Below are 12631 nucleotides of genomic sequence, written 5' to 3'. Positions count from 1 at the left end.
GGACTAAAATTCATCGTAAATGGACTGTTCATAAAACATGGTCAATGTTTATACACATACAGTGTGAAGTAGTGTTGCACGGTGCACCGATACTTCAAAAGTATCGCGATAATCGGAAATTCAAAACCTCACAATACCTAAATTTATGCTCTTATTTATTAGCGAACTAAATTAATTCTCTCTGCAAGTTGGAGATATTTTATTTATATTTGTATTAGGTGTACAACTTTCCCCCCAACTTTCATAGATAGCATAAATAATTTGCAAGTTGCTAAAATATAGCATACAAAACATCAGCTAAAATGATCTATAGGCTATATGATTATACTCAGAGCATGTGCATGTTTGTCTATATTGGATCTGACAGGAATGGTGCAACACACGTCAAACATGTATGGGCGAATCATTCCGGTTGCCATTTTACAACATTGGACGTTTTCAAAACAATTTCCCCCAAGTGCACCGACAAGTAAGTTAAAACTATAATATGCAAAACTGTTATACACTCACAGCAGTGGGCGTTTACTTCCAAGTCCTCAGTGTGAGACGCCCATAAAAACCAAGCTTTTTTAAGCTAGGCTCAAAACTAGGGTAGAAAATAGCCTGTTACTTACTCATTTGGATGTTTTTGAATGCAAAAAACAAGTGAACGTCATAAGTTGACCTCAGACAACAATATAATAAAATTCAAAAAGCCAGTTCATTACCTCTTTAAGCATTTAGAGTTTTTCACAATATATGGTAAGGTAACTTACAGTTAACCAAATTTAACTGTAGCATTTTTTTTTTTTTTTTCATTTTTGGAAAAATTACAAGCATCTTTACACTGTAGGCAGCTCAATAAGCTTGAACTGTTTGAATTGAAGTATTGAACATTCAAAATTGAATCATTTGTTTGAATCTTTCCAATGTCCAAAAATGCTGTTCAAGTAGAAAGTTAACTAGGACTGAATCAAACACATCGAAGACGACTATTATGCTCAAAAAATGCTATCAAGAAGGAAGTCACTAAGTTCAGAGAATATGATTCTAATATATAAATGTGTCTATGGAGACAGCTCAGTTTTTAAAATGAACGATCAAATGTGATTATGACTGCCAAAAGTAGCTGTACGGGTAGGTAGCTTCCAATGTTCAATTCTTTGAATCGATTGAATGATGTGTTTACGATGTCTAATAATACTCTCAAGGAAGGCTTGAACTATGATGTTTAAATTGATTATTCAAACATGAATATAATTTGCTAGCCAAAACATGTAATGAACTTATTTGAATCAAATGTTTGAACGTGTATGGTTGCTAAAATGCCATTGACTGTAGATAGGGCGCTCATTTAGTGTGAGTCAAATATTTAAATGTGCTTATATGATGTCTAAAATTGCTGACAAGGTAGGCAGTTCACAAGGTTTAAATCGTTTAAATAAAAATGTCTATATGATGCAAAAAATTGCTGACAAGGCAGCTCAATAGGTTCATATGTAATTATGATGTCCAAAAGTGCTGACTATATTGGCTACTCACTAGATTCGTTTCGTTTGACTTGAACTTTCAAATACGTCTTGGTAAACAGTCCACTTGGCCTGAATGAAAAGTGCTGTCCCAATGCTGTCTAGGTAGGCAGCTCACAAGGTTTTGAAACCCAGCAATATAATGCTCCAGATGGCCAAGCCCAGAGGAGTAATGGAAGCCTTTATTGAAAATGACTCGCCATGCTCTCTTATTGATTAAGGTCTTTGATTCACAGCCAATTACAGTATGCAAAAGGTGCATAGAGCAGAACACCACAATAATCTGAGAAAAGGACAGACAGATAAAATGAAATTAGAAGAAGGGTCACATTTGAAATACTTATGGTGCCCTCCCCAGTCAATGCAGAGATATAGGACATAGCATTTTGACCATTCTCCCCTGAGAGTGTCCTCTACGGAGGATATGGTTTCTTATAGTGAGAAAGAGAGCTGCCCAGGAAACCTGAGATAAGGTGAATGCAGAGGTCTATACGAGTAAATCTCCCCAAACTAGCTGAATTCTTGCTGTATGAATCAAAGATTCAAAGAAAAAATATCTTCTTTGTGCCTGAAAGTCTACTAGAAGTCAGCACAGCTCAAAACCAACCTGGGATTTAGGGATTTTAAGGGCCAAAACAGGCTTTACTGTGCCAAAATAATGTTGTATTTTGATGGAGTTGGGTTAAAAAAAAAAAAAAAACATATAAGGAACAGCAACAGCAATGTCATTTTGTTTGTTAGTGTGCGTTAGCGTTGAGTCCATACACACTGCCGTTTAAACGTTTCAGGCCAAGGATTATGATCCCCAAAGCTCTATTTATTTGTTCAAAAATACAATATTGTGAAATATCACAATTTACATAACTGTTTTCTATTTGTATCCATCTTAAAGGGGTGATGAACTGAGATATCAAATTTTCATTGAGCTTTTGACATCTAAGAGGTCATCATATTATAAGAATATCCTGTAAGTTTCAGAACTGAAAATGTCCTTGTTAGTCCAATAAAAGCTTTTATTGACACCAGCCTCTGCAAACTAGGGTTGGGTATCGAGAATCGAGTATCGATTGGAACCGGGACTAACTTTTCGTTTTTCCCGGAATCGTTCAAAAGTTAAAATTTCGTTTCCATATTCACAGTCCACCGAGCGGAAGAAGAAACCGCTGAACAACACCAACGAAGAAGCGTCTACCGGAAGTGTTGGCATAACCACGCGAGTCGAACATGAGTACCTTACGTCGGCGATCCAAAGTGTGGCTTCACTTTTCTAAAAATAACGAAATCTCGGCAAAATGCAAAATTTGTGACAAAAGGAGTATTTTTACAGAAGGAGTATTTCCTTCAGAAAGGATTATTTCCTTCAGAAAGGCCGTTGGTTAGCAAGGTTAGCTAAACTTTTTTGACCCTGCCTCTTAGAAGAATCGGAATCGAGAATCGTTAGGAACCGGAATCGAAACAAAGAATCGGAATCAGAATCGTTCAAATTCAAACGATACCCAACCCTACTGCAAACGACTCGTTTTTCAAATTGGGAACTATGACGTCAAAGAGGATAAAACACCACCCTGCAGAAGAAGATCAACGCCTACTTCATTACATTTATATTACATTTATTCATTTAGCTGACGCTTTTATCCAAAGCGACTTACAATTGCTATATATATATCAAAGGTCGCACGCCTCTGGAGCAACTAGGGGTTAAGTGTCTTGCTCAGGTACACATTGGTATCTCGCAGTAAATTCGAACCCGTGTCTCTTACACCAAAGGCATGTGTCTTATCCACTGCGCCATCACCACCCCTACTTCAACACGGCCGGTTTAGCCCCGCCCACCTATTCACGCATTACACGCATAGCTAAATAACATAGATGCCTACCTCGTGATGACAAAGGGGCTTGAGCTACCGAGCGAGCAGTACAAAATATTGTGCAGTGCCTGGTTGTGGAAGAAGACAGTCGCTGCATAAGTTTTCTCCGGATTCCAATAGGACTGCATGGATAAACTTTATTTTTAATGATGTTCCAGCTGATGAGGGTAAAACATCGTCTGTCTGTTCGCTTCATTTTACTGAGGATTGTTTTGTAAACAAGACTGGATTTGCAGACCAATTAAGAGTAAAGAAAGGTGCTGTGTCGTCTATATTGAATCTGACAGGAATTGTGCAACACACGGACTCTGGGTCGAATCATTCCGGTTGCCATTTTACGACATTAGACGTTTTCAAAACAATTTCCCCCAAGTGCATTTATGGGACTCATTATAATATCCAAAACTGTTATCCACTCACAGCAGTGGGCGTTTACTTCCAAGTCTTCAGTGCGAGACGCCCATAAAAACTAAGCGTTTCTCAGGTAGGCTAAAAACTTGGGTACAAAATAGCCTATTACTTATTCATTTTGATGTTTTTGAATGCAAAAACCAAGCGAATGAAATAAGTTGACCTCAGACAACAATATAATAAAATTTAAAAAGCCAGTTCATGAACCCTTTAAAATGTAACATTCTTTTAAAGGAAAAGCTGAATTTTCAGCAGCCATCTTCAGGGTCAAAGACCTTCAAAATCATTCTAATATGCTGATTTGGCGCTTTAGTATAACATTTATTATTATTACAGTTATGCTGCTAAATGTTTTTGTGGAATCCATTTTTCTCCTAGACTGGCATGCCAGACCTACATCAATGGATGTTAGGTCTGGGAACTCATCATTGAAAGGACTCAATCCGAGGGGCGGGATAAACGGTTCTATTTCAAATTCTCTCTGCACGCAATTGGATAGCGACACAACCAATCAGTTATACATTTCCAATCGGAGCAGCTGTAGTAATGTTAAAAACATTTTTTTTTCTCCCAAATGGATATGAATACACTTGCGTGTATGGCACATAGAAGGCCTTCGGACTGAGAAAACATACTAGGGGAGGAGGGTTTACTTTTAAAGAAAAGTATAGACCATTTTAATATTTTGCTCAAAGAAATTAAACTACTAAAAACAAACAACGTACATGATCTAATAATAAATACTCTCGTCATGATCACAAGACAAAACTAGAAAATAACTAGAAATTTCAATAATACTCTTTTTTTGTCTTACCTTGCCATCTCTAAATATTTTTCCAAAGAATTACATTGTTTATTATGAAATGCTTTTAACCCTCTGGGGTAGGCTATCGCACCGGCGAGACGAGCTCACTTCTTTTTTTAGAAGTGCAAAAGAGACTCAAATGACTCTGTTGATTTTGATCTTACATATTTTGTTGTACATCATTAGATCCTGTTAAGTGTCTATTTTTTGTGGATATTCACAATAAAAACAAAGTGTTGTGCTTTTTGTCAAATAAAGAAAAATGCTAATTTTGATGCGAGTTTACTACCGTTCACGCCCACGCCAATTTAAAACAATCTATTGTTTTATGTGAATGATTGGGCAGGATGATTTTCAGATCATTTTGAAGCAAAAAACTCTAGGCGACAACATCCATTAGTCAAGTCTTGTGGACCCATATTTAGTAAGTGTTTTGTGGCCATATTTCAGAAACTTCAATTTTTATTTTTTTCAATAACCATACATAAACAATATTCTCTCAAAAATACAAACATGTACATACATGTTGCTCACATATTATGGTAGCCCTGTTTGTGCTAAACAGAGAGTAATTTCACCTGTGCCATTAATATGTTTATAAGCAACTGAAAAAAGCACAAATGTCAGGGCATGTCAAAACATCTCAAGGACCCCAAAACACCTTATACCTCTGAGGGCTAATATGCTGATTAATAATCCCAACTGTATGAAAAAAAAAAGCGAAAAGGTGCCGCGCATTTACTTATTACATACCTGGTTTAGTTAAATGGCCGTAGTCAACTTTATGACAGATACAAATAATTTTTTTTTGTTGCATTCTTGTTTTCTGCAGCCTTTTAACAAAAGTGTTTATTTTGCTGCCTGTCATGTTTCTGCTACTGTTGTTAAAGAGTAACTAAACACTAAACCAACTTTTTTTAGTTAATGATGATCTGTAAGAATGGATCTTTATTAATACCAGTCATTGATTCGAGCAACTTTTTTGACATTTGTGTTTAAAGCGTTTTATTTCTACAATATATGGTGTAAAAATGTCTTAGTGCTGCCCTCTTCAGGTTGAACAGTGGCTACTGCAGTTGAATTTTCCTATTGGATGTTCTGCACGTCGTGACGTATGAAGTTTTCAGCACACCATGCGAGCTACGCCCTTGGGAGTACAAAACCCAGCTTGTTTCGTCAAAACCACTGTAGGGAGTCAGGAGTTGGAATTGCGAGTATCGAAAACGATCAGGATAGAGTGTTTTAGCATCTATTTCGTCCCCTCTATCTCCACTGGGGTCTGCCCACTTTTTCAGCATTTTTCAAATATTGCCAGTGGGTGGAGTCAGGCTCTGACCAGGGGTTAAGTTACCCTTTAAAGGAATACTTCACCCAACAATTAAAAATTCTGTAATCATTTACTCACCCTCTGTATGAGTTTCTTTCTTCTGTTGAAAACAAAACAATTCTGTGATTCAACTTTTGTGTTCAACAGAAGAAAGAATCTCATGCAGATTTGGAACAACTTGAGGACAAGTGATGACAATCTCCATTTTTAGGTAAAAGTATCCCTGTGACTGCATCATCAATGCGAAAGTTGCGGAAAAGGCTTGAATGAAGCACATTTGGCTCTAGATTAAAAATATTAAAGGATGTAGTGACGAAAGATCATTACCATAAATGGCCCTGAGCGGTTGTGATGTGAACCGCTGCTTACTTTTTATCTGTAGAAACATTATTCCTGCGCTCCAAATGGAACCAAGCCGGAGTCCAGAACCGGACCATGGTCCGCCATTTGAATACCGCTAGTATACAGTAAAAACAGAAAAGCTAAACTACAATTTACGTCTTCCAAAAGACCACCACCTCAACCTGTCTAACAATTTGCATAAACCAATAGGCCACGGCTCAGACAAAGTTAATATGCACAAAAGAAACTATTCAACGTAACAAGAATAGATTACCTGCAGCAAACATCAATTCATTCACCGTCACTCACGGTACATGGAGTCCATTGACAGAACAGTGACGCACATCGAGCAATCAGTACACTCAGTTCACCGACGTGCCCTTTCTCCAGTATGTTTATTCAGAACAGTCAATGATCTCTCATCTGTCTGCGCTCTACTTCCCAACAAACATCATTACCCCTACAATTACCAACAAAACACAAAAGCCAATACAAAACACTCACGCACACACACACTCTGGGTACAACAGAGTAAGCAGGCATAATGAATAGGGCCATTTTATCATGACACACCAGAGAAAGGGAGAGGGATTGCGGCCTTTTCTCAGCGAAGGCTTATTTGTGCCCGGTATGTGCTCCATTAGGTCTTTAATAGGCAAGCAGCCCAGTGGCTAGGATCACTCATCCATCTTTCTGAATGACAGGCGTTTGCAGAGGTAAATGAGGTCAACTGGGTGGGTGAAAAAAATACTGAGCTTTTCACTTACAAAGCTTTCAGACAAACCAGGTTATTGTTCCACTTACACAGTCCTATCCTAGGTATCCAGCAGAGGCACAGTTTTTCACTGCAAAACCCGTACCTGGATAAAGTGATCGTGGCCCACGTAGTGATGGACTGTGTTTTAGGTTACGCATGAATGCCATGCAATCTGTTAAGTACATGTTTGGGTCATCTATCACCCCAAAATCTGAAGGAATGAGAAGTCATATTTTGCTTAAAGAAAACAAAGCATTTTTTTTGATAATTATAAGGGCATTGTGACAATTAAACACACATTTTCACACAAGATTATTCAGTTTACTTACTAACAACGTCCACTAGCAGACAAGGTCAGTTTTATCTATAATTTTCTAAAAGTCATGAAAATTCAGCCTTTCTGAAGATTAGACTCACTCAACCAAGAATGCCCTTTTCATTTGCTGGTTAGTGAACATCAATTCACTATTCAAGAAATTCATTACAAACAAAATGAATTTAAAGGGGTCCTATTATGCCCTTTTATGAAGTATTGATTTTGTTTTGGGGGTGTACTAGATTATGTCTTCGTGCTTGATTGTTCAAAAAACACATTATTTTTCACATATTTTACATTATTAGAGCTCCTCTACCCAAGGTAAGCTCGAACACACCGATTTTGACAAAGTCCCTCCAGAAATGCGAAATGTGCTGTGATTGGTTAGCTGGCCGAGTGTGTTAAGATCGACACCGCTCAGCACGTGCTCAGGAAATGTCCAGCCTCCCATATCTGAGAGTTCTTCTCTAGTGTAAATATGAATAATGATGGCGTCAATTTCAAACCAATTTGAGTCCGATTCAGACCCTGACAATGTTTACGAACAAGAGGATCATGCAGAACGGATTTCATGCAGAGAATTTGCAAGCACGAATTCCACAGGACGTTTCAGAGTGGTATGTTCTTCGTTATTTTCTAATACATTATAGATACAATGTTATCCACCACACAATCATGATGTATGTCGGAAAACAAAGGCAATGCAAACAGTAATCGATCAGAAAATCATGGTTAATTTTCCTAAGGAGCGCTCAACTCTCTTACAAAAGTAAGAGCTTACAAAGCAAAAGAAAATTGACCTCCATAAAATGTCCACTCGAAATTTGTCAGCCTTAGAAAGGTCTCTTTGACATAGCCACAACACTGTCTTCTCTAATGCAGCTCAACCAGGCTTCACAGCATTTTTGCTTATGGGCGCAAATGATTTAAATGAGGAACATTGTGACTTCATAAGATTCGGAAGAATCACGTTGTAGTCCAAATGAACCATTTGTTGTAGTTCTTGAAAAGGGATTCTGTTTTAATAAAATATCTCCCTTTGGAGTGGACTTTAAGCTTTGTAACCTCACAGATATTTTTTTTCATGCTCAAACAGCAACATTACACACTAACTAAAGTTAAAAAAAGTGGAGAAGCATAATATGACCCCTTGAACGACTTAATGACCCTATGACCCCTATGAACGACTTAATTTTACCGGTGAGCGTAACCATGGGCTGTGGTGCGCACTGCCATAGAGTGGAATATCACACACATGCCCTGGACTGTAGAGAGTTAACCAGCCAGCCTGGTCTGTCAATTCAGGACAGATATCCTCCACACTAACAATGAAGCTGATGTAATTGGTGATGTTGACAAATCAGCTGAGGTTCACTCCAGCCATTACAGGTATCTCAAATCTCAATCCTACATCTTGTCTTTTCCCTGTCTCTAAAAGGAGGCCGCTAGGTCTTAACTCAGAAAATAATGAATGCCTCAACTTTTCGTTTGCTTCTAAGAGTGATTTCAACGGTGCAAAGCAGAATTTTCACGGAAACAGATAGTGCCGAGATTGGCATTTACACAGGTAAATGTCAGCCAAAGACACTAAAGCATCTAATAAGAGAACGTATACACATAATCTTTACGCTTGCAGACAACCTTTGCATCAGATCTCCAATCAGTCAGTGAGGAGAGCTTCTATGCGGCCCTCGATCCCCTACCCTCACTCTTTTGGAACGCCACCCCGACATTTACTGGAACCATCGGCCCTCTGGGGCCGAGACGCTGTCAGAGCCGTCGTAGGGTGTGATTTCTCCCTGGTAGACCTCTGAGATTTCTGTTGTTCTAGTGTACTAACAAATAGATCCATTACATAGATTCCAGAAACAGCAACCATCCATCCGTCCATCTCTGTCTCGTCCGTTCAGTGGATGTACAATGTTGTCAGGGGCCAGTGTTTGTAGCCAGAGCAACTGCTATGCCCACACATCCTTTCAGTCCAGAGCTGCCCACATAAACAGTGCTGAGAGAATAATAGCCAGTCACACATACAAACAAACCGTGACACTTCCACATGCCTGAGCACCATGGACACAGACAGCTCCCACACACCGCATGTCCTGTCCAATATAACGCTAGCAGGGGGTGTCATCCTTCACAGCAGCAACAAAGACACTTCCATTGGTGTAGAAAGACATCACCTCATTTACACTAGCACATACATAATAATAATAATAATAATTAGGGGTGTCCATGGTTAACCGGTTAACCGATTAACCGTTTAAAATTCCATAACCGAGTGAAACCTTTTTGCTCGGTTAAGTGGCGTCAATACATATTTGCACAAAACTTTTGCGGGTTTTTTTTCTGATTGTCAATAAAAAAAATATTGCGAAATGACAGAGTTTCTATTAACGGTGTTATGCGACTAAAACATTTTTTTTTCCTTTCGCGATAAGCCATTCCAAAAATGATGACAACGGACGTTGGTATATCACAGCCAGCCACCGCACTAGACATTATTATTATTTATGGAAGGAGACGTGGTGTGTCATCCAAGCATTAATGGCAGGGAAAGTCACAGAGTTTCTGTGTGTTTCTCCCTCATTTCTGCTCCGCGGTCTTGATTGTGGCATTTCTTTGAGGTTTTGTCTAGTAGGCTATATTCCTTGTATCTTTTATGAATTTTAAAAAAAGAACTCTGCCTCGTATTATGTCCAAACGGTCTACTTTTGTGTTCATTCGTTTCCCCTTATTTAATCCGTTGGCCTAATTGCAAAATAAAAAATGAACGGTTGTTGTATTTTGTAAATAGCAAAGTTAAACACCAAAATGTTCATTTGAACTGTAGGCTTATACACCAAATGCTGCGCAAAAATATATAGGCTATATATAGGCTACATATCGACGAATTTGCCCCTTAAACATTTAAAATATTTGACAAATTAATATGAAAAAAAATTATTTTACTGGTTTTCTGAGGCCAAATTAGAACCTGGAAATGATAATTTCCCCCGCAATGCTGAATGAGAAGAGCCGTAACCACAGCCTGCAGAAATGGGATTTATAAGTGATTTATATAGGCTATAATAAATGTGTCTGATAATAAAATAATATAAAATAACGAGGCATTAATTATTTATTAACAAACTATTGTTTTCTAAATCATTTTCGGCTAAAAACAATTCTCCATCTCCGGATGCACATTTAGAGAGAAATTAATTAGCTACATAATTACATAGTCAGAAGATATTGGCCTTCGATTAGAATTTGTTCGTTTAGCCTAAAGCTTTACATCTCCAATTTAAAACGAACAAATTCGAATGCGGCTGTTTCAGTTCTCGCGCTTCAGTTCGCGGAGATCATGAAGCGCGCCTGAATGTTAAAGAACAACGTTTTCTTGTTATTGTGAGTTTACGCAAATAAATGTATTTGCGAATAATGCATTATTATGTTGTGCAGCCCTAATGATAATAATAAAAAAGAATAAAAATTACCACCATTCAACCTGTATTTAAGCAATATTACCTTTAAATTGTCCTAGTTGTATCTGTCGTATGTTATTGGCAACTTCACAAAACTATTATATATTAAGTAACATGTTGTTCATTAGAATTATTCTGTACCAATGTAATTATACCTGTAATATGGCCTGACCAATCAATGTAAATTGTAACAATTTAAAAAGAAAATATATTTTAAAAAATAATTAATAATATAATATAAATAATAAAATAATAATGGTAATGGTGAGAGAACACGTCCGTTGTTCGTCTTCAAACCAAACTTGGGTCTTCAGGCGACAAAGTTTATATTCTGTTTGGCTAGCGCGCTTGCCATAATGTTTACGCAAGTATCTGGGAGGAAAGTAGGCACAGTCTTTTGTAGTTGTTTGAAAGCATTCGTGACTGTGGGATATCTACAAATCAATTCCATTCACATTAAACCTTTTGAGTAGGTAGGAAGTATGGCCTGCCAAGCAATGCACACGCAGTCATTCTTCCACTCTTCCCTATTGTTTATTGTCAGCTCTCCAGTATCGAAAAGGCTCTTTCTGTCAAAGTAAAATTAAATATAAGAAAAGAGACTGTGATGTTTTAGTGGTCTGATCAATTTGTCACAGCCAATCACACGCTCCCTCACTCCTAGAAAGGACTAAATACACAATTTAGTTTCAGTCAATCAGACCATCAGTGAGTCACAGCCCTTCCTTTAGCTGAGCCAAAGCCCATTCAGAGTTATAACTAAACATACTGGTTAGAAACTAGTTCATTATCCCCTGTCTAAGCAATGGCTAACGTACTAGACATAAATTATTAGTACTGGCAAAATTAACACTTTAGAGAAGCCGTTCAGCACAACTCTCTTAAGAGCACATCTATTTTCTTTAGTCTCTATTAAACCCAAGAGTGGCCAAAGGTTCTCGATAATTGGAAAGTTTGAACTACTATCACATCCGATAATAAAAGAACACCAGTGCTCGCACAGAACCAGCTAATGTCCCTCATTTGCAATCTCATTCGCCTGGAACCCATCAAGTGAAGGTCTGCGTTTTTTGGGACTTTATCAAGCACCGGCAACGCAATTTAATTTCACTATTGTGAGTGGAAATAGCTCTTCGCAGGCGGGGGGTGGGGTGGGGGGATGGCTCCGCAACAGACGAGCATTTTCCGATAGGTGACATCAATTTGAATAGTTCAACTGTGTGGCTGCAGCTCTATCAGCACCAAAAAGACAATGTGCAGGAGGCCAGCAGGAGCCATTAGAGAAACCGCGGGGGGGGGGGGGGGGGGGGGGGGTGAGATAAGAAATATACACACACACACACTTACTTCCTCACCTGTGCACCCAGACACTCGTAAAAGCCCACAGAGAAAGGTGGTAAAAACAGGGAAAACAATTAAAAAGACAAAAGAGATTAAATTGTACAGTATGTGCACGTGTGTGTGTGTAAGCATGTGAGCTACTAATCCAAACAAAGCTACTGTAAGATCCACAAGAGTTGTGCAGACAGATTTAGAGCCTTTAGAGCATTTTCAAAAATTATCTCATAATAGATTTATAAATACTTCGTAAATTTATAGAATAATACAATTTAAGTTCATCTTTATTTGAGCTTTTTTTGGCTTTCCAGCACAAAGCTATGTCTGTGGGTGCAGTTAGAAACTATATGTGGCATCTCTGAAGTTTATTTCTTCACAACATGACCTACTTTTGAAGGATCAATAATCTAATAAGGTTGAGTTCAGCAACACACAGGAAAGAAAAGCCTTAAGACAATCTTCTGCCTGGTATCTCTGGGACTATTAGGAGTG

At 38.1% G+C, this 12631-nt stretch overlaps 1 protein-coding gene across 2 annotated transcripts in view; it reads right to left on the bottom strand.

The window, feature by feature from the left end:
* The window catches only part of ulk4 (unc-51 like kinase 4), a 256347-nt gene that overhangs the window by 107854 nt on the left and 135862 nt on the right, over positions 1–12631 (bottom strand). The window lies entirely within an intron of this gene.

Source organism: Pimephales promelas, chromosome 12, assembly GCF_988280905.1.
Source record: "Pimephales promelas chromosome 12, fPimPro1.hap1.1, whole genome shotgun sequence".
NCBI classification, from domain to species: domain Eukaryota; kingdom Metazoa; phylum Chordata; class Actinopteri; order Cypriniformes; family Leuciscidae; genus Pimephales; species Pimephales promelas.
This window is presented reverse-complemented; position numbering and strand designations above follow the sequence as displayed.